The sequence below is a fragment of the Carlito syrichta genome, unplaced genomic scaffold (assembly GCF_000164805.1).
Source record: "Carlito syrichta isolate Samal-C Ts95f unplaced genomic scaffold, Tarsius_syrichta-2.0.1 Scaffold309730, whole genome shotgun sequence".
In the NCBI taxonomy this organism is placed as follows: Eukaryota; Metazoa; Chordata; class Mammalia; order Primates; family Tarsiidae; genus Carlito; species Carlito syrichta.
In genome coordinates, this window is record NW_007253826.1 from 523,120 (window position 1) to 530,317 (window position 7,198).

The following is a 7,198-nucleotide window of genomic DNA, read 5'->3' on the forward strand; positions in this document are numbered from 1 at the left end:
ACATAAAAACAGAAGTCGCTAACTCTTTTTTTTTATTTTTATTTTTTTGGTAATGATACCATTGCTTATCTAGTAGTTACAGTTACCCGAGAACTGTGTGCACAAGCTTGTGTTTACACTCTGGTTTCTCTTCAGATCGCATAAATCTTTCGCCTTTTACTAAAGATTTCCGTGGAGAGGAACAACTCTGAGTCTTAACCTAATTTTTTGAGGCTTTGCACTTGCAAAGCTCATAATGTTGTTTGAAAAAAAAAGACTAAGTATCTGCATTTAAGCAGCAGATTACAGATTTGTTTTTACAGCTCCTTTTGCTTTAAATAATAGCACTTTTACGGTAACCTTATTTTTTCGAATTTGGTATTTGGTAGTAGTGGTTTACTGTCCAGTTATCTTTTTTTTCTGTTTTTCTCGGTCGCCCAGATTGGAGTGCAGCGGCCGCTCCCTGCTGGACTCCGGCGATCTTTCCGCTTCAGCCTTCCAAGTAGCGGGAACTACAGGCGCGCGCTACCACGCCCGGCTGATTTTTTTTTAAATTGTAGAAATGTGGTCTCGGTGCCCAGGCGAGTTTCAAACCTGCGTATTCAGCGCGGGATAACAGGCTGAGCCACCGAGCCCAGCTCCCGTGTTTCTTAACGTGTTATTCACCCTTTTTCCTGTGCACCTAACAGAAAAGGGTTGTGGCTGTATTTTCCACTAATTCTCACGTAAAACGTTGCAGTCCTGTGGATGTGGATTTGTCGATTGGATAAACGAAATATTGGATGGATGGGTCTTGCGACTCTAGAAGGCCGACTCCCCTGGATGACGAAGGTCGCCTACCGCCTGTAGCATTGTATCCCTGCCTACTGGGTTGTCTCTAAACAATATTACACGTCTAACACGTGGTTGACATTGGGCAACTTACTTGCACAGATGGAGAAATTCCTTGTTGGAGCGGAAATGCTGATGGCTACCAGAGGCCGTAGGGGCAAGCGCCCTCACTCGAGGGACCAGAAAGGAAGGGACCACAGCTGCAGGGCCACCCAGTAGGACCAATTGAAGCCTTACCCCCAGACACCAATCACACAGTTGTAAAAGATGAAAATACATTCACAAGGTGAGGTCTCATGCCTGTAATCCTAGCACTTTGGGAGGCTAACAGGAAGATCGCTTGAGGCTGGGGGTTCGAAATCAGCCTGGGCAACATGATGAGATTGCCCCCCCAACCCCACCGCCTTAAAAAAAAAAAAGAAAGAAAAAGAAAAAAGAAAGCACATTCATAGAGATGCCAGCACACTTCATCCTGATCTTCATATTTATTAGGAACAAAATAATCACATACTGGACACCACCAAGCATTAATCTGAACTGCCTTACATGGGGCCTGGCATGTAGCAGTTTCCCAGTAGATGTTTGCTACCGATCCTGTTTTGGTCTATACCTTGAATTAAACTTTTTTTGTTGTTGTCGGGGGGTTCTTACTCCGTCGCCCAGGCTGGATTTCAGTGGCACGATCACAGCTCACTCCAGCCTAGACCTGCTGGGCTCAGGCGATCCTTCCGCCTCAGCCTCTCTAGTAGTTGGGATCACAGGTGCACCACCACGCCTGACCGAAAAAAAAACTTGTTTAAAAGCTCGACCTTGGCTGGGCTTGGTGGTTCAGACTGTAATCTCAGGACTTTGGGAGTCCGAGGTGAGTGGATTGCCTGAGCATACAAGGCTCAAGACCAGCCCGGACAACTTGGCGAGACCTCATCAATACAATGAAACAAAAAAAAATTATCTGGGTGTGGTAGTGCGCGCCTGTAGTTCCTGCTACTTAGAAGACTGAGGTGGAAGGATCACTGGAGCCCAGCAGGTTGACGCTGAGGTGGCTGTGAACTTGCCACTGCACTCCAGCCTGGGTGACAGAGTGAGACTCCAACTCAAAAACAAAAACAAAAACAAAAAGTTCGACCTTGGTTATATATGTTTACAAACGTTTTTTTCTTCCCCTCCTCTACTTCCATCCACCCCACAAATGCTTTTCAAGAAAGTGAGCACTTCAGGCAAGGCCCACAGTTCTCTGGGGCTCTGGCTCTTTAGTGTTACACTTGTATACAGTTGATTGCTTTAAAAAAAAAAAAAAAAAGCCCAGGCTCATCTCAGACTGCTGGTTCAAGTGATCCTCTGACCTCAGCCTCCCAAAGAGGTGGGATTACAGGTGTGAGCCACCGTGCCTGGCCAAAACTCTATTTCAGAGGATATATATATATATTTTTTTGAGTTGGAGTCTCACTCTGTCACCCAGACTGGAGTGCAGTGGCCGCTCTCGGCCACCGCAGCCTCGACCTGCTGGGCTCCGGAGATCCTTCCGCCTCAGCCTTCCAAGTAGCTGGAACTACAGGCATGTGCTACCACGCCCGGCTAATTTTTTGATTTATTGTAGCGATGAGGTCTCGCCAAGTTGCCCACAGAGGATATTATTGAGTTAATAATTGTGACCATGGTATCTCCCCTCCCAGGTAAATATGAACTAATAATTGTATTTGTTTCCTTTCTTTGTTTTTTATTTTTAATGTTTTTAGAAATGAGGTTTTGCTATGTCAACCAGACTGGAGTGCAGTGGCACCCTCACAGCCACCACAACCTTGTCCTGCTGGGCTCAGGCAATCCTCCTGCCTCAGCCTTCCAAGTAGCTGAAACTACAGGCACACGCTACCACTCTAATTTTTTGATTTATTATAGAAATGAAGTCTCACCAAGTTGCGCAGGCTGGTCTCGAACCCCTGAGCTCAGGCAATCCTCTCACCTCAGTCCCCTAAAATTCTGTGAGTACTGGCTTAAGCCACTGCGCCCAGCCTTCCCAGGCTGCTCTTAAACTCCTGGGCTCAAGCAATTCTCCTGCCTGAATCTCTCAAAGTGCTGGGATTACAGGTGTGAGCCACTGCATCCAGCCTGAAACTCTCAAATAGCTCAGCAAACATGGAGGCAGGGGAACGAGAAAGCAAATGTGTCAAAAGGTACATAGGTATTTATTTATTTATTTGTTTGTCTGTTTATTTATTTATTTTGAGTTGGAGTCTCAATCTGTCACCCAGGCTGGAGTGCAGTGGCACGCTCACGGCCACCCCAGCGTAGACCCGCCAAGCTCCAGAGATCTTCCTCCTCAGCTTTCCAAATAGTGCTACCACACCCGGATAATTTTTTAATTGTAGAGATGAGGTCTCGCCAAGTTGCCCAGGCTGTTCTCCAACCTGTGGGCTCAGGCAATCCCCTCACCTCGGCCTCCCAAAGCGCTGGGATTACAGGGTTGAGTTACCACGCCTGGCCTAAAGAACACTCTTTAAAACAGAAAATCCATTTAGCTTTATGAAAATACAGCTATATTTTGTTGACTTTTTTTTTCCTCCCTAGGTCAAGAAGCTCAAGATCAGTTTGGGGAGAGCTGGGCTGCCAAAGACCAACAATGTCAGAGCCGATGATGCCCTCTCGTGGCAGCCTGGAGAACTGCTGCCATCTGACTTTATTTCCTTTGAGTTGGAGGGACAATTCCCTCCCAGTACCTCAGTCATCGATTCATGCGTGCCAGGCGTTGTCCTAAGGATTCAGGCTATATCAGTAAATGAAACAAATATCTTTGCCCTAGTGGAGTCTGCAGTTAAGTGGAGAGACGGACAAGAAGTAAATACACATAATAAATAAGGTAATGCTATGGGGAAAAAAAAGCAGGATGAGGGGGGTGAGTACAGGAAATGGTAGTGTGTGTTGCAATTTGAAAAAGATTAACCCTCTTGGAGAAGGTGAGTTGAAGGGAGGTGAGGGAGTTAGCCATGTGGATAGATTTGTGGGGTTTGGTTCTAGGCAGAAGGAACAGTCAGTACAAAAGCCCTAAGGCAATGGCTTGCCAGCTTCAAGAGCCAGCAAGGGAGGCCAGTGTTTCTGGAGCAGTTTGCAGGAGGACAGAAGCAGAAGAGTTCAGAGGTAACGAGGCCAGATGGTTAGGCCTATGAAGGCTGTAATGACGGCTTTAGTTTAGTCGGTGGAATTGGGGAGCCCTACAAGGTTTTCAGCAGAGTAATAGAATCTGAAATTTAAAAGGACCATCCTGATGGCTAGACCCTGTCTACATAAACAAAAGTTTTAAAAATAAGCCTGGTGGGGTGCTGCATGCCTGTAGTTCCAGCTACTAAGGAGGCTGAGGAGGGAGGACTGCTTGAGTCCTGAGGCTGAGGTTGCTGTGAGCTATGACTGCACTACTGCACTCCAACTTGGGCAACAGAGTTAGGCTCTGTCTCCTAAAAACAAAAAAATGTTGGCCAGGCATGATGGCTCATTCCTGTAATCCCAGCACTTTGGGAGGCTGAAGCAGATTGCTTGAGCCCAGGAGTCCGAGATCAGCCTAGACAACATAGTGAGACCTCATCTCTACAAAAAAATTAAAATATTAGTCAGGTGTGGTAGTGAGCACCTGTAGTTCCAGCTACTTGGGCGGGTGAGGCGGAAGGATGGCCTGAGCCCAGGAGGTTGAGGCTGAGGTGAGCTGGGATAGCGCCACTGCACTCCAGCCTGGGCGACAGAGTGACTATTGTATTGAAAAGAAAAGGCGGGGGTGGGGAACTGGCTCAGTGGCTCAGCCTGTAATCCCAGCACTTTGGAAGGCCGAGGTGAGTGGATTGCCTGAGCCTGTGGGTTTGAGGCCAACCTGGGCAACTTGGTGAGACCTTGTCTCTACAATAAAACAAAAATTAGCTGGGTGTGGTAGTGTGCACCTGTAGTTCCAGCTGCTTGGAAGGCTGAGGCGGAAGGATTACTGTAGCCCACCAGGTCGACGCTGGGGTGGCCGTGAGTGTGCCACTGCAGTCCAGCCCGAGCGACAGAGACTCCAACTCAAAAAAAAAAAAGAAGAAAACAGGGAGAAAAGCAGAGTGACACCGAGGAAAGATGATGGTGGCTCAGCCCAGGGTATGAGCAATGGAGTGAGATGCAGTTGGGTTCTGGATGTATTTGGAAGGTAGAGTCAACAGGTAGAATAGATATGGATATTAAAGCGAGACATCAAGGAGCCCACCACGATTTTGTCTTGAGTTACAGGAAGGATAAATTGCCGTCAGCTGAACTGGGGAGGGAGGCCCAGGATTAGGAGTTCTATTTTAGACACAATGAGGTGGAAGCGTTTAGTTGGAAATAGAAATGTAGGAGTTATTGGCATAGAAATGGTACTTAAAGCTGAGACAGGATGAGATCACCAGGATGTTGCCAGCTAAAGGAAAATCGGTCTTTTAAAGAATTAAACTTAGTTCTATTTAGAAGTCTTCCCGAGGACTCAGCCCGGGAGGGTGAGAGATTTCTTACACTGCTTAACATACTGCTTTCATACAGGTGGTGGCAGCTGTATGTGTGCTCAGATGTCATATTAGAGCAAAATCTCCTCAAGGCTTGGGTGTGAGGGTCCATGCGGTTACAGAAGTCTAATGGTCAATCCTATCAGACATTATCTTATGTAGTGGGAGGGGCATGGCTGGGATCATTGAACTTATCTTTTCTAAATATGCAGTGATTCGGGCAAGAGCCTGGGAATCTGTGCTCTATCCTGCTTAATTCTTCAGGGCATTTTTCCAGAGGGATGTGCTGAGTCAGGAGCACTTTGCAAAATTCTGCTGACAATTAGAATAAGCAAACCAGCGGGCTCAGCGGCTCAGCCTGTAATCCCGTGCTTTGGGAGGTTGAGGTGAGTGGATTGCCTGAGCCCGCGGGTTCGAGACCCGCCTGGTCAACTTGGTGAGACCTCATCTCTACAGTAAATCAAAAAATCAGCCGGGCGTGGTAGCGCGTGCCTGTAGTTCCAGCTACTTGGAAGGCTGAGGCGGAAGGATCGCCGGAGCCCAGCAGGTAGAGGCTGCGGTGGCCGGGAGCGGCCACTGCACTCCAGTCTGGGTGACAGAGTGAGACTCCAACTCAAACAAAAAAAGAATAAGCAAACCTGATTTCTTAGTTTGCTACAGCACAAAAGTAGGCAGGGTAGAGGCTCAAGGTCAGAGTCCTGCCTTACTCCAACTGGAAAGAGGCTTGACTGAAAAGAAGGAATAAACAAAAGAGAATGGGAAGAAGCAACCAGAGAGGTAGGAGAGAACCAGGCAAGGCCCTCTATTCAGGTTCTGCCCCTTCCAGGGTGTTAGTGACCCCTCCCCTCCAGATCTGCTTTTTAATTTGATGAGCAGGGCTTGGTGCGGTGGCTTAAGCCTATAATCCCAGCACTTTGGGAGGCCAAAGTGAGAGGATTTCATGAATCCAGGGGTTCGAGATGAGCCCGGGCAACTTGGTGAGACCTCATCTCTACAATAAATCAGAAAGTTAGCCAGGGTAGTGGCATGTGCCTGTAGTTTCAGCTACTTGGAAGGCTGAGGCAGAAGGATCACCTGAGCCCAGCAGGTCGAAGCTGCGGTGGCTGGTGGCGACAGAGTAAGACTCCAACTCAAAAATAAAATTTGGTGAGCAGAGGCACCCAACCTATCATAGCTCTCATTTGACCTCCCGTCCCCTCCACATACACAAAGGACAGATAGATATCATCAAGTCTGTTTACTGAATTCTTCCCAGCCAGGTGCCCTCTCTGACTGGCGTGCCCAACCCCCAGTCTCCCACCGAGGGCCTCCCACCTAGGGCCAAGTGGAGGAGCTCTGAGCTTGGTTGGCCCCAGGCGCCGTCCTTCAGCCAGGGTTCCCTGCAGCACACAGAGCCTCGGCCTCCCTGGTTTGCCTCTGGGGCTGCTACTCCGTTGAGCCCTTATCTTCCCTCTGGAAGTGTGTGACGTAGGCTAAGGGATCCGCATCACGAATGTCAAGGGAAATGCTCATGTTGCTGCCGACGCCAGAGACGTGCAATGCTGCGGGCAGGAAAGGTGGGCGTGAGTCTGGGTGCTGGCTGCGCCTGCACCCCGGCTGCCTCAGTCCCCACTCACCTTTGGTGAGGTTAACTTTGTTGGCCGCCAAGATGTCCGCCTGGATGCTGTCTATTTTCATGTACAAGTCTTCAGCGTTGCTCTGAGGACAGGTGCAACGGGGGCTAGGCTGGGGTGCCAGGGCAGCCTCGCAGCAGGGCGAGGGCAGAGGGATGCTGCAGGCAGGGGTGCGGCTGGGGTGCCGGGGGAATGGCGTCGGGCCCGTAGGCCGACTGAAAGGGCAGGAAAGGGCACGGGGAGATGGCGAGTGGAGGCGCCCAAGCCAGGGCAGGCCCTCCT

General features: G+C 49.1%; 1 long non-coding RNA gene across 1 annotated transcript; it reads right to left on the minus strand.

The window, feature by feature from the left end:
* Window positions 1-6,525: 6,525 nt before the first annotated feature.
* LOC110596509 lies at window positions 6,526-7,038 on the minus strand. The gene is made up of 2 exons (XR_002482516.1): window positions 6,920-7,038; window positions 6,526-6,844 (listed from the first exon to the last, which is right to left on the minus strand). It is a non-coding gene; the product is annotated as an uncharacterized LOC110596509 (long non-coding RNA).
* Between the last annotated feature and the right edge of the window lie 160 nt (window positions 7,039-7,198).